The following is a 21391-nucleotide window of genomic DNA, read 5'->3' on the forward strand; positions in this document are numbered from 1 at the left end:
CCAAATACAAACTAGACAAAAAGCTCTGAATTTATTTGACACTATTTTATTTTGCTGCCAATTATCCAGTTCTATATATTTCATTTAGTTCTTTCTCAATCCTTGGTCATTTCTGATTCATCTTTGGCTGGTATTAGAAATGAAATTTACCTAGTTACACCCCCCCCACACACACACACACACTAGAATTTGATGTTATATTTCAAAAGAAACATAACCAACAAGAAAATAAGTTATATTTTAAAATAAAACTTACAAAATTTCTCAAAGCACCTTTGTCTAACTTCCATCCAACGATCAAAATCTTTCACTTCTCATCAGTGTAGAACAATATTCTAACATACTATTGGTTCAATCAGCAACTGTAAAGCTGGTTGGCCCCTCTAATGTAGAATAGGTTGATGTACCAGTGTGTGAGTGATCTCATCCTGAATACTCTTTTAAAATTCAATGGTAAAAAATGTTACTGAGTTGTTCAATAGAAATACTGCCACTATTGATAGTTTGCAGGAAAGTATGTGGTAATACAAGTGAGGAAAAGTTTCTTTTACTAATTGAACATTTTAAAAACTGAATTGTAAAAATTCTATTCATTCAACAGAAATAATACTATTCAAAAAGGTCTTCATAGAAATACACAGTAATCCAAATAAGAAAAGTTCTCATACTGAGTTTCATTCAACAGAAATAATACTATTCAAAAAGGTCTTCATAGAAATATACAGTAATGCAAATAAGAAAAATTCTCATACTGAGTTTAAGCATTTTCTATTATATGCATACTGCTAATATTGAGGCACGTACATTCAGGTCAAACAAAATATCTTTAAAAGCATTTATCCAATACTATGATAATGTATGTGTCAAAATAAATATCAGAATCAAAAGAACATTTAATGCTAGAAAGACTTTGGCTTTTATTTTGTTGTATAGTTTTGTCATTTCATGAGAGCCAACATATTCAATTTTCTCATGTGGGTGAGTTAACCATAGAGCTATCTGACCCTTCCTTTGATGTTGACATTGGAACTGATTCATTCTTAAGGAGGCATTTGGAGGGAAACCATCATTCATGTTTCCTGTGACTTACTGTTTCTTCTAACAATATTTCTCCACAGTGACTTTAGAGGGGCGAGAGAAAAAAAGTATCTCCTCAGATACGTCAGGCACTATTGTAAAGTGCTTTAACAAATGCTCATGATTTTGAAAAACAAAACTAGTATTTTATTATTGGAAAGTATGTAATATCGAAATCACTGTAACTACTTAGACTAGTTCAACACAGAAGTGAATTCAATTTTCACTACTATGGTTACTTCCTCTATGACTTGGTAAATTCTCAATTTTTTTATTCTAAGAAAATAGCTATTGTATGTACTGTTACATATTTAAAAATATATATATATATTGTTAAATTAATTAAACAAGAAGACCACAAGACTGAGGTGTCTTTAAGGCCTCAGAAGCCCGTGTAAGAAAAGCAATACCTGAATATAGAACTCTCGAGGTTAAGAAATTGAAAGCTAAGGACAACTAATCAAAACCAGTCAGTTAAGCTTTCCCAGACAGGACAACTGCTTAAGCTGTAGGTAAATTGTTCCCTTGTTTTGCTTCTGCCCCTGGTCTATAAAAGCTTGTCCTGGGCTCCTGTGGGTGGCATGTTTCATATCGCTTCCAGTGTGGCACTGCCCAACTGGAATCGACTTTTGCTCAAATAAACTCTTAAAAATTTAACATGTCCCAGTTTATCTTTTAACATTATTAATGTTTTACTGAAGCAGATGTCCAGTATTCATCAGTTATTTTCTTTACATAGGTGATTCTTGGGGGATGAATGTTGAACAAACTTCAATAAGAATTATTTCTAATTCTTGAAGTAAAACAATCTTTATGGGATGGATGTGTATAATGTCCTATGTCACATTTTCTTGTTCATTTTCTAGTCTTTTAATCTCAGTATTCGGTTGTTTCTATCAGGAAATTGTTAAAAAATATTTTTACTATATTTCTCTCTCATTTGTTCAGTTATTTTTCTAAGAAACTATAAGCAGTGTTATTTCGACTGTACTTTCACCTGTAACAAATATCTTCCATTTTCTTCATACTTGTAATGCTGCTACTTTCCAATTAAAATTGCTCATTATTCTCAAGCCCTCCATCCTATGTTTTCAAAAGTGATGTTTTATTTTCCTGGAGTCATTTCAGTATAGATTTTATTTTTATTCCACATTTCTATCTCCAGTTATGCCAAATCACTTTTTATCTTCATCTGCTGTCTTATCGCTAATCCTTTGAAATGTTACTCTCTTTTTTTGAGCTATTGATTAAAAAAAAAAATTTTATAACATTTTCTAATTTTATTCTGATTCACTTCTCTACTGGCATAGCTATTCCAGGATGCTTATTCATTGCCCGACTTGTCTTTTATGCTTTGTATTTATATTTTTTGTTTATTGCTGTTTTTCTTTTAACTCCATTCTTTTTATTTAATATTGTTACTTCTCAGATGGGATTTTTTTTTCTTGTGAATATAAATCCCTAAAGGAATACTGTGACACTAGAGTTTTCACGGTTAACAAGAGGAGTAAGATGCTTGAATCCTGGTATATTGTTTCTGAACATGTTCTTAACAACATACTTCTGTGAGAGTGTGTTTTAACTGGGTTGCTGGAAGTTTACCTGGTTCCCGAGGCTGAACTGTGTGTGACATATTTTATGGGTGATAATTTGCCATCTGTTTCTCTTGAGCTCCCCAGAAGTCTCTGTCTTGATTTCTGTTCAATCTAAGTGAATTTAATTTCACTTATAAAAACAACACCAGAGCTGAATACAGGAGACCATGATGAGTGTTATAGTTCTGTCACGATCAATGGTTTTATAATAGATAAACTACTAACTCATTTAGAGACTCAGTCTGTGGCATTAACAAATTGAAAAAAATAAATTTATTGAACATGGAGAGCTGTAATATAATTACAATAATGTATTTTAGTATCATAATCTCAAAAATCAGAGTGTACAATTGTAATCAATAGTAATAGAGCCAACCATTTGTTGGTTATTCACTGCGAGTTGGTCCCAGTACTAGCTCGGCACTGTGATGAAGAGAAAGGTAGATGAGACACGGTCTCTGCACACAGTGGAAACCACGCTGCAGTGGGGCTGTGGCCGGAAGTGTGGTGTGCCGCCCAGAGCTCCCATTTAAGATACAGGCACTCATCTCCAGACACTGAGTTTCTGCTGCTGACAGCTCAAAGCTGAGCCCCTCTCTAGGCATTGCCTTCTGCCAAAGACAGTCATCTCATACAAGCTTGCATTCTGTCCCCAGCAAAGGCCAGCCTCTGATGACTATTCAAGGGAGAACACAAAGGCCCTCGACCTGTTGAAAAATTCCTAAAAGCCATTCACTGCAGAGTTCCTGGGTAGCTGCCTCTGCTGTGACTCCTCCTTCTGCCAACCCCGCTTCCCTTATTCTCTGAGAGTTTTTGTTTTTCTTTTCCTTGGAGTACTTACGAATCGACTTTCTGCAGCACACAAATCGCCATCTCAGAATCTGTTTCTTGAGAAAGCAACCTGAAAGAGTCTGAGGTATAAAGGGCATCCGACATCTGAAGATCTGGAGATAGGACAGGGGGAAGCTCTGTGTCTGTGCTGAGGATAGAGCAGGTGCTGTACTCAGAGCCCTGCGCGCACATCCAGCAGGATGCTCGCTCCATCACGGACACGATCTTTCTGTCAGAATGAAATAAATCCCAAGCAATTTGGACATTTGGATTTAAACAATTCTGTCGTTTCTCATCCTTTTCTTTTTGGGAGTGAGGTCAGCTGTACAAAAGAACATACATCGCAATTCTTGCTTTATTCAGCACTATCATATTTTGTCCTTGAATTACTATTATCCACTTTTCTTTTATATCACTATTTGTTTTACTAATATGATAGACGGGAAAGGCACATCAAGTAACCCAATAAGTAAAAATTATCGATAAGTTATGAGGACCTATTGACATTAGTCACATTCCTCCAACTAGCAACTCCCTCTCCAACTTCAACCCTGATGTAACTCAATCTGCCAAATGTGTGTGTGTGTGTGTTTAATTAAAGAGTATTAGTTTTACTTGGTTTTAAAATTACTTTGTACTCTTAAAAGTTATACTCAATGAAATCTTCTGTGGTTTATTTTTTTACTAAACATTATTGTACTGAGTTCCATTCATGTCATAATATGGGCCTGTATCATATTCAATTATGCTACTATATAATATTCCATTGTGTGCTATAACATATTTCGTTATCTTTTGTTCAATTAATATTTAACTTGTTTCCAATTTTCTTTCCTTATTTATCAACAGTGCTGCTATGGGCATCTTTTAAAAAAAAATCTTATTGGAAAAATGCAAGAATTTTTCCTATCTATATTCCTGAGTTAGGTATACTCACTTTACAAGATAACCTCAATTTATTTTCCAAAGTTATCATGCCAATCTACACTTCCACAGCAATCTGGATAGATTGATGGTTCACATTCTTGCAAGTGCTTGGTACATCTCCTTTGTGACAATTAGTATTGCCAAACTGCATGATTTTTGGTGATACAATGTGTTTAAGATAGTATCTTAGGATCTTAATATCATTTTGATTTATATTTACCTGGTTTGAGCACATCTTCTTCTATGTGTATGTGCGTGTGTGTATATAATTTATATGTATACAAATATATACACCAAATGTACATATACACCACACTTATATACAATGATTATATATACATATAAAAATTTGATAAAGTCATTTGGTGGAGCCAAGTTGCATGACTCATCCACCCATTATTGTGTAAATTTTAATTTCTCAGACTTCGGAGACAGACACAGGTACAAAGGAGTCCATTTCTAAGTCTATAATTACAAGCATAACCTCCTCACTTATAACATAACAAGAGTAATAATACCCTGTATTAGATACACAAGAATCAGATGATGACCAAAAGGCAATTAATGTATTGGCTAGAAAATCTGAAGCCATCAATGAAATTTTACCATCAGTATTGTTGATATTATCCTTTTTATCTTTTTGTTTCTTTCTTTTTTTTTTTTTTTTTTTAGGAGAGGTAACCCTTGGTTGACCTCACAGATTGCAAGGACATTGTCAGTTTAAAATTCCTTATGTTTTCTCATTTTTTTACGCCTACAGCACCTGGTCTTCCTAGGTGGTCTCCCATCCAGGTACTAACCAGGCTCGACCCTGCCTAGCTTCCGAGATCAGACAGGATCAGGCTTGTTCAGGGTGGCGTGCCCGTAGACTCTTTTATTTTTATGTTAAGTCTGCCATAGATTAAAATTTAGGTCATGTATTTAACTTTTTCTCCACCTCCCTTATATTTTTAAATGATTTGATGGTTTTGCTTTTAAAATTAAACATTTTGTCTGAAATTGATCCCGATATTTAGTTTTCCTTTTAAATCTAACATTTCCATGTAGATTTGAAATATCAGGAGTACATTTTAAAAAGATACACAAAATACAGCAAAGTGGGTAGCTCCGCTCAGTGTAAAACACTGGGTGTTTTCTAAATCTAATTTTGGAATCATTCAATTGTGGGATATATGAGGGGAATGGAAATGGCAGAGATTCATTTCTTTGTGTTTAAGAAACCCATATTCCCTGAGATGCAGGGGAGAATTGAGTCCATTATTTTGCAGCATTATTGAAAATCACTCTATTTCCCCTCTGGGCTTATGGAGCTGAAAAGAATTTCAGGCCATCTAGTTACTGTATGGCATTACTGATGTAATGCATTCCATTGTGACCTTCCTGACTAAAAGAAGTCTTATGTTTTTCAGTTTCTAACTCATTTCAGATTCAAACCTTTAGATAGGTCCAGGGATTTGTTATATCTAGATAGACTGTTAATGTTTTCCTTTTAAAAGCTGAGTTTGTAGTATGAGTCTGTTCACTTCTCCTTAGATAAAATAAGCATCAAAGGATAGATAGGCCCTGTCATTCTAGAATCTCTGCTCCTCTCAGTGATGTACAGATGCCTTATAGTTTAAAAAAAAGATGTAGAACAGTCATGTTACAGCCAATAAGAAGCAGTTTTAATGAACTATTGAAACATGTTATTTTTCTATAAATTACCCTGAAAACTTCAGTTCCCTTCATTTTAAATTAGGGGAATCTCTGATAACCTATGGCAATTAAATGGAAGAAAAGCATGCCACATTAATAATATACAAACAATAAATGTTAGCTGCTTTAGTGTTCAGTAAATCCCAGGAAAATATTGTAAAACATTATTTATAATCCCTTAATGAAAAAGAGTATATGTTTTCCAGGTGTTAATAACAATATCCAAATCCAAAAATATTTTGAGTAAAAAATATGATTAGTAGTATGCATGGGAATATGCGTATTTTTCGTTTATTTTTAAACTTTAAATTTTGGGAAATCCAAGATAGAAATTGTCAGGATGAAAAAGCTGAAGAACCAATGAATGAATCGAGACAGAACATAATGTGATTCCTCGTGTATCCATCATATAGTGACAGCTGGATCAAGGATAAAGGTGAAGAAAAGGAGAGGTACATAATGTCATTACATTATTTCCCATTCCCTGCACCCCAGTGTCCTGTTTGTCCTGCAAGGTTAATGTGATTGCATTTTGCCCTTCTGTGTCTCCCTGTGTTGTGTTCTCCCTGTCTGGTTCAGTTCTTGACAGGTGGTAGGTGCCCAGTTTCCTAAACGAGTGAATAATTAACTGGGAGGATGAGTGAATCAGTGAGTGAGTGAGTGAGTGAGGAAATGGATGAATTTGAAGACGTGAGTCAGTAGAAGAAGCTTATTTAGTGATGAGAGAGGCTCTCATTTGGGCTCGCAGTGAGAGCAGTTTCCTTCAGAATTTCAGTCCAGAGCCAACGCGACAAGCAGAAGGAAAAATGAGAGCTGTACCCTGCTTTAACAACAAAACACAGTGTGTGGTATTCCAACTACCTGAGTCTTTTGAGTAGGAGTAAATCCACCCACAGGAAGGAAGCGTGGAAGTGGCCCGTGGGGTCTCTGACGCAAGCCCATTTTACACCGCCCCCTTTTAAGAGATGGGATATCCACTCTTCTGCTAAAACTACCGGATCTGCTACTGTTCGAAAAATGAAATAAATATCTTAGATATAGGAGAAACATGTTTTCAAATTCCAAATACAACTGTTTCAAAGAACCCTTGATTTTTCCGAATCTGATTATGCAAAGAACCCTGTAACTGAGCTTAAATCTTACATGCTGTTTCCATTCATAATAGTATGTACCTATGCGCATACTATGGTTTTCGCTTGGAATAACCCTCCTGTAGCTTTACTGTCACACAAACCCCTCAAGCCAACCACCACTGCAAGCTCATCTAAAGCGAGAGCTCCGTGTTTCAACTACTATTGTACTTTATTTTCATTTTGTATAGGACTTTTTAATATTTTACCTTTATAGTTATTTAATTTTTGCTACATGTAATTTTTCTAATATGTATAATTTTAAGAAGTGCATTGGTACACTCATGTTTTCACCTACATCCTGACACAGAAATATAGTATTCTATATGTTACATATAGATGACTGTCTAGATGTCCGATGACTGTATTGGGTCAAAAGCTACTTTATCTACTTGAATCATTATTATTTTATCAATAAATAAAGGGTACGTGAAAAGAGTGAGGTGGGTATACGGTTGGCTTGGATAGAAGGGAGACATTCCAAGGAAATTCCGAGAATATTAAGTCGATTACAATTCTGAATAATAGTCACTTAACGAAATGGAACACTGGAAAGAGGTATTTGAGGATAGTTAACATGAAGAAAAAATGACATATCTTGTAAGGCACAGTTAAAGTAATATCCATGCAAAACCCATAAACAGACTCGGTCATCATCAGTTATGTCTTATTCCTTTTGGAAGATAGAATGTTAGCCATCCATAGGGGGGAAAAATATATCGGAAAGATTAGTGAATGTACCGTATTGTTAAGAAAGATATTCAGGGAAATCAACTGAAAGAAACAGAAGATTTCTAAAAGGTGCAATTATCACCCTTTAAGTACATTCTACCGAATTTAGTACTTTATTTCTTTTGGTCTACAATCTATTCAGAGAAAAATAGTTACATCCTTGTCTTTAATTCCCCCTTAACAATAGGTGATGTTTGATAGAAAAAGGAAGCCCTTATATACTGTTCAGGAGCAAATCATCTTTTATAATGCTCTCTCAGTATAAAAACTCTCAGAGGGGTCAGCGGGACACCTCTCCATGGCAATTAGCCAGACCCGTTTGAACGGGATGCTTCTGGGGGCCGGTCCTCACCTCCACCGCTCTGCTACATGAATCACTGCGTTGGCGTTTGCCTAATGAAGCACAGACACAAAGCAATCAAGATACAACTAGAACAAGCTGGTTTGGAATAAAACTGTAAAATTAGGTCGCAGTGGAAACAAAAGGACTACTATTTATTTTATGTTGCAGTCAGATGGCCTAATGATGTGAATCCAGCTCAGCGTTTGGGCAATTTTGGAAAATGACAGAAGCAAACATGGTATTATTGAGTGGAAATCACAGAAACAATGTGCAAGGTCAACAATAATGTGCTCGCAAACGCGTGCTGAAGTTTCAGCTGTGTAGGGTGGAATGACAAACAGAAGAAAGGGTGAGAGGTCTGGAACTGGGAAGGGGTTGAATTCTGGAGATAGGACAGCCAGCTTAGTTGAGAGAAGTCACGTGAGTGGCAATTTCTCAGTGTTCCTGACGTTACTAATGATGACTGGGTGCACGTGGCCGCAAACACAATAGAGCGTTCTCCATACGTGTGAACCACTGATTCCACAAGCGGACATCCCCCTGCCCGACCTTCTGCTGTTGATGATGTAACTTGGCCTTCAGAGGATTAACTACGGTAACTCCCATTGGCTGTATCCACTTGTTTTGCAACAGAGCACCAGGCTCCTGATGTAAATGTTCTTCTTTCGAATTTTTCATCAAAACCACTGCTTCTTTGAAAGCTATATGCTCGGAGTAAAGTAAAAATGCTAAAAACTGTCATCCTTAGGTAAATCATTTTCCTCGCTTTATTTGCAAAGACACAGTTGAAATGACTCTGTCAAAAGGTTGACAGGTTTAGCTGGAAAAAAAAAAAACACATAAAAGTGTTCCATTTCTCTTCCTTTCAAAGCAAGTGATTTCAAAGGCGGGGTTATCATAGAATGAGGACTGTTTTCTGGAAATAATTTTTGGAATAACTAACAAATATTAATTTATGCTTTTCATTTGGTGATTCCCAGTTCGTTTAAGAAAAGTTTATGTTATGCAATACAAGTAATTAGAAGTGTAGGCATCATAATTTTATTGTTTTTGGTGTATTTACTTGACTAATATTTTTTTTTGAGATGTCATAAGGATTTTGGATATTTAATGTAGCATATATTAATAGAGATTCTGACCAGTGTGCTGAATCATTATTAAATTATATGTAATTTCAAAGGTAGAATGCAGATCATGGACTTCTTTAATATGTTCTCTAATTATAACAAAAAAAAACAGCCTTATTTGACATAAATCTTAAGTTAGAATAACAGTTAAGGAATTGTCAATAGCAATACATATATAAGTAATAATAGTCTTGGAATAAACATACTGCATGACCTCCTAAAATCTGGTCTGCTTTATTTTGTTCACCTCTTATTTTGTCTTTTGAGGAAGAATATATATAGAAAATAGCAATACGGAGCTAATTAAAGATAGCCATCATTCCAGGTGCCTCAATCTTAACTGACAGTTTTTTGTTAGAATTTCTACAAATTTTATCAAGTAACATCTTTGGATTTTTCACGGCTTATGTATCCCTGAAACTATGAGATTCAACTTCTTTCTTCCTATTTATCGATTGCTTACAATGTGCAAGGCATTGTGCTACACACTGATTATGAGTGGAAAGCCTTTGTGGAGTTTGAGTCAAATTCTGTAACTGCTAAATTGAGAAGTGAAGACCCCGTCTCTTTTCTTTCAATCTAATACTTTAAACTATCCCTTGATCATACCACTCCTATCTTCACTTTTCTGATATAATTTATCTTTACACTACAGTTAAAGCAGTCGTGAAATTTAAAGTCACAGAATTGTGAATACAGGAGATAAACTTCATAGCTAAAACTTTTTTATAGAAAAAGTCTGATTGCTTTCTGGTGTATAAATTAATGGGTTTTTAAGTGGGATTCTGATGTGTAATGCAGTGGTTAACTGGTAATTTAGGAATATTATTTTAGCCCAAATCTGGTTCAGAAATCCCTTTCTTTTTGTGACAGCGGCCTCAGCTGGGTTTCCTGGGTTTGGGGAGGATTAGCATCTAAGCACTTTACGAGGCTAAGTCTGCGATAAAAGTGTGTTACATATGCTGTTCCTAGTGTGGATACAGCCACTACTGTCTCCAGCATTTTTCAACTTTCACAATGAGTGTTGATAAAGTTGCTTCTCAGACTAAAAGTCATTTTTCTACATTTGTTTCCCCAACTGCCTTCATCAGTAGCTCACGTGCACCCAGGGCAGATGTGTGTGTGTATGTGTGTGTGCTTTATTTTTAATTTTCTCAATGTGACTGAGGTATAATTGACAAATAAAAGTGGTTATATCTAAAACTGTACAATGCAATGTTTTCATATGTCTATACTTTGTGAAATGATCACTCCAATCAAGTCAGTTAGTACATCTAACACCTCACAGTTACCATTGTTTCTGTGTGTGTGTTACCATTGTTTCTGTGTGTGTGTGTGTGTGTGTGTGTGTGTGTGTGGTGAGAATGCTTAAATACTCCTCTTTAGTGAATTTCAAGTACACGAACCTGTAGTAGATACACAAAAGACAGAGAAAGGGGAATCAAAACACACTAATATGGAAAATGATCAATTCACAAGGAAGGCAGCAAGAGAGGAAGAAAGGAACAAGACAAATACTCACGAAACAGCCAGGAAGCAATAGGAGTTGTAGGATTCCCAGTCACAAAATCTCCCTTGAAAACCCATTAATTTGTATACCAGAAAACAATCAGACTTTTTCAATAAAGAAATTTTAACTATAAAGTTTATCTACTGCATTCGCAGTTCTGTGACTTTAAATTTGGCAACTGGTATACGTTTGTAAAAATTAATTCTATGGCAGTAGTAAGTCCTTACGTATCAATAATTTCTTTACATGTAAATGGATTAAATTCTCTGACCTAAAGGCACAGTGGCTGAATGGATTTAAAAAAAAAAAAATCCAGCCATCCTCTGTCCCCAAGAGACTCACCTCGGCTTTCAGGGCACATGTAAGCTCAAAGGGGAGGGATGAGGAAGATGCCCCATGAAAACGGAAACACACAGACGGCAGAAGCCGTCCTTACGTCAGGCTGCCGTCGTTTCTGAGTAGTGGTGCCTTGGGCAAGTTTCCCTCCCTTTTTCTGGCTCCCATTTTCTTGTGGGAAAGTCTATGATTGGAATAAATATCATTTCTTTATATAAAATATTTCTAGGTATTTTATCTTATCTTTCCAGGTATTTTTTATATTTTTATTTTTATTGTTTTTTTTTTTTTTTTTACTTTTAACATGCTCTGCAGGTGATTTGTTTAGCTTCGTTAATATGATCATCGATGTCCATTTTAAAATTAATTCTTGAATGGTCTCATTTATTAGCCCTTAAATTATTGATTCCGGTCTCTTACCATTATCTAAAATTAAATAAGATATAAAGTCTTATAATTCCACTAGTACTTTTCATTTTTTAGCCCTCTTCTGTGAAAAAAATATCCTTCATTTTTACCTTCAGTTTATTAATTTTTTATTTAGTTGTATTTGTGTTTGTTGTTAAATAATCCAGTTAGTTTTAAATTCCAACAATTATGTATTTATTTCTAGATGGTCTATTACGTTGTGACTCAAAATTTGCTTGTTTATTTTTAATAACCTTTCCTTAACTGATAAGATTTCTACTTCTGCTTTTTGATCTCAGAAGATTTCTTTCCTGTCAGCTTAACAATGCATTAAAATATTTATCCTTAAAAAGATTTTACTTGGCACTGTTATTCATTTTTTTAAGTGGGAAGATGGCTCAGATTACTTTGCTTCTAGAATGTTGATAAAATATTTACAGTAGTTAATCTTGCAGCTTTCTAACTCAATAAACGAGTCTCACCGAGGGACCTTCATAACCTTACCTGCGTGAAGCTTACTTGCTAGGGCCTATGGGGACTCGGGGCAGGAGTTCAAAACCAGTTTTATATTTCTGTGACTGTGTGTATGTTATCCCTGGTGCCCTTCAGACTGTGAAGCCATTTAATCATACCCTGGGGTTTGCCCTACAGGCTGGCTCGTTCCCTCAAAACTGGATGAGATTGTCAGATGGGAGAAGGGCTCTTGGGTCATATTAGGTTCATACTTGGGCTTCCCTTTGGAATTTTGCTATTGAAATTCACTTTATTCTTGCTCAATAATTGGAACTTTCTGATCCCTTGTGACCTGTCTACATGTATAAATCTGAGCAGGTATAAAACTTCAGTTGCCTGAAAGGTACTAAATCTAGAATACGCTACTGAATCTGTGTTTTGAGTGATAAAAGGTAGTAAACCGGAGAAAAGAATAACAAAGAGAATCTATGATGAGCCTGTATTAAACCAACAAAGGTTTCAATTATCACTTTTGTCGCTTCTTCTCTGGCCTGGCTAGGGACAATAATGTAGACAAAGCTGTGACGTAGTGTAGAACTCAGAATGCTGTGATGTAGGTCAATTTTGTCCAAAAGGACAGAGTAAGAGAGAGCTGTCTTGTATCTCACTAGAATTTTACCTTGAACTTTTAGGCCAGTGTCCTGGTAAGAAATAACAGGACTTTGTTTTCATTTGTCTTCTAAACCTGTGTTATCCAGACACCTCCAGAGAAAGTTTGTCTGCCAAGAACAGGATTAATAGTCCTGGGAGTCCTGCAACTCCACCTTCTACTTTGCTGTCTCGAAATAGCTAGATGCAACAAACTTTAAAAGCCAACTCCCTAGAAAGGCCTAGAGCTCCCCTTGAGAAATCAAGGATAGTGTCTGGTAATTGGTTTATCATGCTCCCTCCCATTAAGGCTACCCTACTGATTCACTACATGAAACAGAGTTTTCCCTAATTTGAAATGAATGGAAACAGAGAATAAAAACTGATCCACTAGGTAAACACCATGGAAACGCACTTAGAGTAAGAGAAAACTATTTGAAAAAGTCTGTTTTCATTATTTTTATACAGTGAATGCCTTTTTCCTAGGAGGCAGCTGTGCTATTACTCAGTAAGGCATGTTTTGATAAGGCCCTCAGTGCTACTTTGAGGCAGGATGGAGGACTGCAGAGGGCCCAGTGGTCAGTCTTGGTGGTCTCATGTGGGGAACTTTACAAAATCGATTACACAGATCCCATCTCCAGAAAATCTAGTTTAGTTTATGCTGGATGCTGGCTGGAGACACCAAGAGGCATGTGTGAAAAGCTGACATAAGTGGAGCCATTTTAAAATGGGGCCAGAAACGCTATTCCAGAGAAACTGCTTACATGTCTTGTTCCTTGAAGTTTTGGAATATTTTAATTGGGCAACATAACCTTTGGCCTGGACCAGAGTGACACTGTCTCACAAACAACTATGAAGCCAGCAGGAAAGTAGACAATCTTCCCACAAGGGCTGCTAATTTAGGATGTTCTTTTTGGAGGTAGAATCAGTAATCAGTCAGGTACAACTCAAGATGAACTCAGTGTGTTTAAAACCAATAGCGAGTCCTGTTCTCTATTCACATAATTATTTCCCTTCTTTTTCTCCTGAGAACTCCTTGCCTTCACCCTGTAATTGGGACACAGTTTGGGTTTCCGCTTAAATCTGTGCCCCATAATTGCAATTCTGAAATCTCAAAGAAATGCATGTTGCCTCTAACTCATGGCTTTTAATTTTTAGGTTAACACAAGCAAACTCTAATATGAAGACAAGAATGAGGAAAAAACTGGTATTAAAAGTGGAAGCCTCCGTTTTGCTAATTGTTGAATCCCTCTGATTCTAGCCTCCTGCTTGGTGTGGAGTAAGGGCTCCACAAACACAGAGTGCAAACAAAGTAAGTAAAGAAACAGTGAAATGTCTAAACAAAGTGTCAGATGCCAAGTGTGGATCAGAGGGAAAGCACAGAGCCCCCGGGGGCTGCACGCACAAGAGGGGTTGTGCATTTTCATGGACTCTTTTCTAGGGTGATCATGAGAAATATTTGGGACAGAGCTGAAGGCAGGAGAGGGCATTCCACTTGGGGTAGTCCCGGGAGGAAGCGTTCAGCCACTGTGGGGTGGGTCGCGAGCTCTGCTACCCACAGGGCACATGTGGAGATGGAAAGGCGGAGGGTGAGAAAGTGCTTTAACCCTAGGGAGGGGAGCAAAAGACCCTTACAGGTCTCCTAGAACAGAGTTCTTCTTCTACTAGTGGGAAGGGGTGGATCACTCAGACCAGCCTGGAGACCCAGAAACACAGCGGTTCCCCAGGAGATGGGAGAACAGAAAATCCTTTGCCATAAGCAGCAGTCTACTGCTCAGAGAGACACCACCGCATAGAGAGAGACCCGTTTGAAGGGACAGGCACCCAGAGAAGGTCTAACTCAGGGAAGGGTCATTAAGAAAAATTATTCAGCAAACCAGACACCACCCTGAGGACGAGGTGACAATGGAGGAATCGGAAGCCAATGCTACACTGAAAAAACAAAATCCACATCGAATTCAGTGCTTGAATAGATTAATTCGACTCCCCCCGCTAACGGACGAGTACAATATACACACACACTTCCAGTTATAAATACCCAAGTTCCACACCCAAAGGTGACCTAGGAACAGAGAGGGAATTTAAAATAACTATGATTAATGTGTTTTTAACATAGAACAGGGAAGAGCAGTTGGGGGATTTCATAGAGGAATAGAAACTGTAAGGAAAAAATCAAGTGGAAATGCAAGAAGGGTAGCAGAGATGAAAAGTCCCTTTGATGGGCTGGTCACTAGGCTTGACATAGCTGAAGAAAGAATCAGGAAAGATAGGCAAAAAGAAATTACACACTCTGCGGCACCAGAAAAAAAAAGAGTAAAAAATAGTAATATGCCAATAAAGAAAATTAGAGTCTCTATAAACTATGGGAAATTTTCAAATAATTTAACCTACTAGTAAATGGAATCCTAGAAGCAGAAGAGAGAATGTAGTAGGAAAAAATTAGAAGACAGAAGATTAAGACATTTCTGAAAACAATGAATGAAATCAAACCATAGATTTAAGAAGCTGAATGAATTAAAGAGAATAAATATCCACACGCACACAAACATACACACGTGCACGTACACACATCACGGCCACATTACTGCGTATGAAAGATAAACAGAAAATCCCAAAGCAGCTTGGAAAATAAAAGATATTATTGCTACAAAAGAATAATGTTTGTCATAAGATAATGGATTACCGCTCCAAAATGCTGAAACAATTACATCACTGCCAGCGCCGAATTCTATGTGTGATGAAAATGTATTTCACTAAAAATGCAGAAATAGACATTTTTTCAGACAAACCAAACACAGAGAATCCATTACCAACAGATGTGGACTACAACAATGTTAAAAGAAGTTCATTTGGCAGAAGGAATAAAAAATAAACAGAAACGTGCATCTTCAAAATATATGGTGATCAATGGTTAAAATAAACTTAAATATAAAATGTATTTGTCTCACTTTTAATATCTCTAAATTAAAATTAATGTTTAGAGCAAAAACAGTACCACACGTTGTGTAAAACATTTGAAAAATAAAATGTGTAGCAGCACCAATACAAAAAAATGGTAAGGGAAAACCAGGAATATGTTGTAAGACGTGAAGAATTATAATATTCATTTAACGCTATACTTTGATACATTACCGAAATGTACTGTAAAGCCTAGATTAAAAAACATAAAGATAATCATAAAATATCCATAAAAAGGAAAACAGAAAAAAAGTGGAATAAATAGTATATAATTCTCGATGTAGATTTTAATCCAACCATTTTAAAAATTGCATTAAGAATAAGTAATCTATTCATACTAAATATTATAAGAAAATAGTTCCTTACAATATATTCTGTCTATAAGAATCATGCTTTAAGTACATACATTGGTTGAAAATGTGTTACTGAAAATATACTTATTTTGTAGCATTAATCGAAAGAAAGCTTTAGTGAAGCATTAAATCATAGAAGGTGGAATCTATTAAGAAATATTACAAGGAGAAAAAGTCTACAAGGAAAATGTCAGGCCTAGATAATTTTTCTGGTAAATATCCTCAAATATTTAAGCAAGAAATAATAGCAATTGGTAATAAAAGTTTCAAAAATACAAGAGAACACTTCCCAACTAATTTAATAGGGCTAACATTATCTTGATGCCAAAGACACAATCATATTATTCCTCAGAAAACTCATCTTAGTAATAAAGGAAGAAAAATTATATGACTATACGAAAGAAAGAAGTAAAATTATCTCTGTTCACGGACCACAGGATTGGCTACCTAGAAAACCTCAAACAATCTATTAAAGCATTACTAATTCTAATAAATAAGTTGAGCATTTTCACAGAATATAATGTCAATATGCAAAACCTACTGTTTCTATAAATGCAACAGGCAACTGTAAATGGAGTTTTTTTAAAAAAAAAAACCATTTACAATAACATCAGAAACATCAAATACTTAGATATAAATCTAAAAAATATATATTCCTGTAGGATCTGTATGGTCAAAAAGTGCAAGACCATTTTGGAAGAAATAAAAGAAACCTACACTAAATTTATTGGGCATCATTATTTAAAGGCAAAGACAAACAACAAATCAAAAACTTTACTTCTACTTCACACTATGTACCAAAAGTTATCTTGAAATTTGCCACCCCCAAAATTCTAGCATCGAAAAGATTTGCAGCGTAACACCATTTAGAGGTTTCCAGCAACACTTGCATCGGAACCATCCTCACAAGGCTTCAAAATTCCATCTACCATTTTTGTTTTTTCTGAATATAGACTAAGAAAACTCCTGTCTCCATATGTCAATGCAATTGCCTCATTCAAGGCAAATCGGCTTCCATTTGCCATTTGAAAGAATAATAATGGTACATAAAATGAAGACGTGTTTTCACTTCTAACATCTGATCAATTTGTTTCAGATTAAAAAAAAAAGTGTACATTAAGTTGAATATTTTCATATTTCAAAAATTTTATGCAAATAATAATCAGAACATGCACGGGTTATGTCTACTGCCACTCTAATTCCATTTTTTATGCTCTGAAATACAGCTATGAAAGAATAAAATGTTTGATTTATATTTAAATGACCTTTAATTATTCAACAAGATAAAAAGTCAATGCTGCTATAATGCTTTGCATTCATTTGATTTTATAAATTGTATAAACAACTTGTTACCTGGAAAAGATTCTTTTAATTTTTACACAATCTCGGAATATTTATTTAAATATTTAACCTGTTTGTATTTTTAAGTCCTATTATTTCAGATGTCAATGTTTTCTTTTTTCCCAGAACTTCAAAATTATCTATACTATTTTCTATTATTCTCTATTTAGTTGTTTTGGGCCTAATTTTGCAGCTCCTTATTACTTTTTCCATGCACACTTCTTATGATCTATTGAATCTTTAATATTAATCTATATATTCAAACTATGCATTTTCACTTAATTTTTCTCTATCATATATCCTATCTGATCTCACTGAAAATATTTACATATTTAATTTGACATATTTGATCCATTTTTGTTGTTAATTTTTATTGAGATGTACATTATTCACTTGAATTTGTGGGGTTTTTTTTTTCATAGTAGTTATACTCCTCATTTTTCTACTTATTTCTCCTATTTAGTTCATACTCATCTATGGCTATCAATTCGTGGAGGACGTTCCCACCGAGGCCCTGGACCTCCCCGGTGTGTTGACGGAGATATTTAATGGTTTAGGCTGGAGTTCATCTTTTCTATAGGCTCCCCCTCCCACATACCTGGATACTTTGCCTCAGAGAAACTTCTTTTATTTCTGACAGAGCATGCCTCTAAGACCGTGCAAATATTTAATAGGCTTCCCATGTGTCTGCTTCCGGTCAATTCCACGTGCTATTTCTTGTTTTCCGACAATGTCCAGAAATTATGTGTTCAATAATATTTGATGAGTAAATGAAGGAACAAGTGTATATGTGTTTAAATTAAGTGATAACTTATTTTTGATTAATGGTAACAAAGCACAAACATCAATTCCTTCCCTCCCCCCCCCAGGAGAGGGCTGTTATTACACCTTTAAAAGTTCCCAAAGATCTTAGGAATCACATGGCATCTTGCTTTTTCCATAGCTGGGTGACTCTTAGATATCATTCCATCAGCCTGCTGAACTGTTCTTCTTTGAAAAACATAGATATCATCCAAAAATTATCTGATATCCTTGTTTTTAATCACTGTGGCTTGCTGAATCAAAGCAACTGAATTTGACACAAGTTCAATGTCATTTCTGTCATGAATTAACTTATTTTTTGGACCTGAGATACTGAACAAGCAATGTCTGTTCTCATTCAAATCCTGCGGATGTATTTTTCATCCACGAAAGTTTAGATTTGAATGAGAGACCTGCTTTCCCGAGTAACAGCTCTGATGAGGAAATGAGCATGCACAGACCACATCTGGAAAAGGAAGCCCAGTGCCACTGCCCCCCCCAAACCCCCCCCTCTCCCGTCACATTCTGTTTGTGACGGCAGGATGTCAGAACCACAGCCGGTTCCTTTCAATTTTCCCATCATTTGTCAACCCGGAGCATCTTTTTTTTTTCTCCTTTCTTTTTAGGGAGAATGAGCCCTACACTGATGTGATTAAAGTCTTCTGGTGTCCTTTGCAGTAACTGTCCCTTCAGAGTGATGTCGACATTCTCTGGAATGTCAACAGTCTGCTTGCTGAGAATGGTTTTTCATTCTTTCAGCAGATGCGGCAGAAAGTGCTGATTCCTTTTAGAATTGAACTGTTACATACAAGTGACTGATGGATTTAAATTGCGGTTGCTCTGCCTGTAACCACAGCCTTTAATCAACGTTTGTTTGGTGCAAAATACAAGTCGGATAGTCAGTGCTGGCCCCTCAAAGACCGCACAGGAACAGAACCATATACATTTTGCTATTACAGAAGGGAGTGACGTATGTGCAAAGTGAGTCAGCTGGGAGAATAATTCTAATTTATTCTGGAAATTGCTTGATTTACCTTAATAACGGATGCTTTAGCTAGTTGCTCAACTGGCTATTAGTTACATAAGCTTTGGTTGCAAACAGAAAATAAGTAAGAGATTTATGTGATAGTAAGTCATAAAAAGCCATCGTACAATGTGGAGAGTGTTAAAATAAATATTCAAATACGCATAAAAGTACAGTGGAGAAAGATGTTAGCTTAGAATAGATTTTTATAACATATAGCTCTGCAAAAACCTTTTAATCAGTGGTGGGCTTATTACGATCGTAAATTTCAGTAAAAGCCTGAAATGCTTTTCTTAAATATATCTATTGTTGTTGGCTTCTGAACCTAAATTAGGTATTGAGACTTACCTCTTATTTTAAATGCGATTAACTTTATTAATTCTTTCCTGGTCTGATGATATATTTATGCCACAAATTTCAATTTCTAAAGAAATAAATAACTGTTATGCTGACAAAATACACTTTAGTGCAGGCTGATAAAACATGAGTCGTTCAAAAATCGCATGAAAAATATATTGGAAGAGATGTATATTAAATTTTGGAAACAATTGCTTATGAAACTCCAATCATTAAAGAATCTTTGAAAGAAATATTAAATTACAAATGATAAGCACTTCATAAAATGTTACATAATCTCAAAATACTCTGGTGTTGGTCGTTTTAAGAAAATGACTTCTCCAGGTTTAATAGAAATAAATGTATATGGTCAAGTAGGTAGATACGCTCTGCGTCACTGGGGAGAAAGGAGAACAAGCTTGTGTTTAGCATTTCACCAATCTGGGGGAAAAGAAGCTCCTAAATGTGACCAGACTCTTGCCATTTTTACTGCTCGGAATTTAGCTGGGCCCTGGGAATTATGTTTGGTAATAAGCTCTTTAGCACATTTGTAGCAAGGGATAAAGTTCTTAACTTGGATGAGTGATGCTCATTCAACCAGAGCGGATTTTAAAGGGATAGAATATAGGTCAGCAGATTTCTCTGACACACGCATAACCTTTCTGTAAATGCGCTGCCTTTATTTTTATATCAAATGAATGCTGGGGATTCAAAGGTATTATTCACAAATAGGATATAGTTTCTCAAAGGGGGAAAAAAACTAGCCTATAACATGCCGACCCCTGGGAAATAAAACACCAAATCATTTCTTCTTGAACACCAAAGGAAGCCTATATGTTTTTTTGTCAGTCACTTTTGCAGAGAAAGAAGACACTAGAGCTTCGCCATCGTATCTCTGTTTCTATTAGGTTGTCAATTTGGTTTGAGTTTTCATCAGAGTCGGATTAACAGCTGGAAGAGAAAGCTGTCTCATCCAAATATACACCAGGGGACAATGAGGAAAATCTATTAAATCTGACACCGGACAATGGTACTTATTCAAGAAGGCGCTTTGAACATTTGTAATAGAAAGTCAACTTTTTTGTAAAAATTGTTCCGATAATTCTCACAAATATAGAATTTAAGATTCTATTTAATGGCAAAAGCATTCTAATTCAACAAAGGAGAAACAAAGAGCTATATCTGTATGTATTATTAATTATTTTAAAGAATTAATGTAGGGAACCAAAGGAAAATGTAATAAGATTCCAAAAACTATCAGTGCCAGAATCCAATTAATTCTACATAATAAAAAATACATATTTTCCCTAGATTTGTTGTGGAAAATGAAAGAAAAAGGGGTTGAGGATTGCTATAGCTATACCATAAATGATAAATACTTTTAAAAGAAATAGTTGAAATAAACATGATAAAAAATTAATGTTCACTAATTTAGCTGATGGCAACACAAGGGCCACTACATTCATTTCTGTTTCTTTTTCTATATATTTTAAATATTTTGTAGTTTTATTTAGTACAGAAATAATGAAAACATTTGTAAGAGACAGCAGGTCTTTATTAATGTCAAAAAAATTCTGATAAAGATAGCCATAATATTTGTGTGCTTAAATGCAGATTGTAAATTATTTTCTATTGATTTAGACTTTTTACATGAAAACCTATTAAAATATTATACCACCACCAATGAAGCAATAAAATAAATGTATTCAGTTTACAGTTAGAACAGGAAACTTCCAATGTGAAGAATGACCCCCCCCCAAAAAAAA

At 35.4% G+C, this 21391-nt stretch overlaps 1 pseudogene; it reads right to left on the minus strand.

The window, feature by feature from the left end:
- Window positions 1–5181: 5181 nt before the first annotated feature.
- Window positions 5182–5300, minus strand: LOC118610420 (annotated as a pseudogene).
- Window positions 5301–21391: the final 16091 nt, after the last annotated feature.

This window comes from Rousettus aegyptiacus, unplaced genomic scaffold (genome assembly GCF_014176215.1).
Source record: "Rousettus aegyptiacus isolate mRouAeg1 unplaced genomic scaffold, mRouAeg1.p scaffold_m13_p_12, whole genome shotgun sequence".
NCBI lineage: Eukaryota > Metazoa > Chordata > Mammalia > Chiroptera > Pteropodidae > Rousettus > Rousettus aegyptiacus.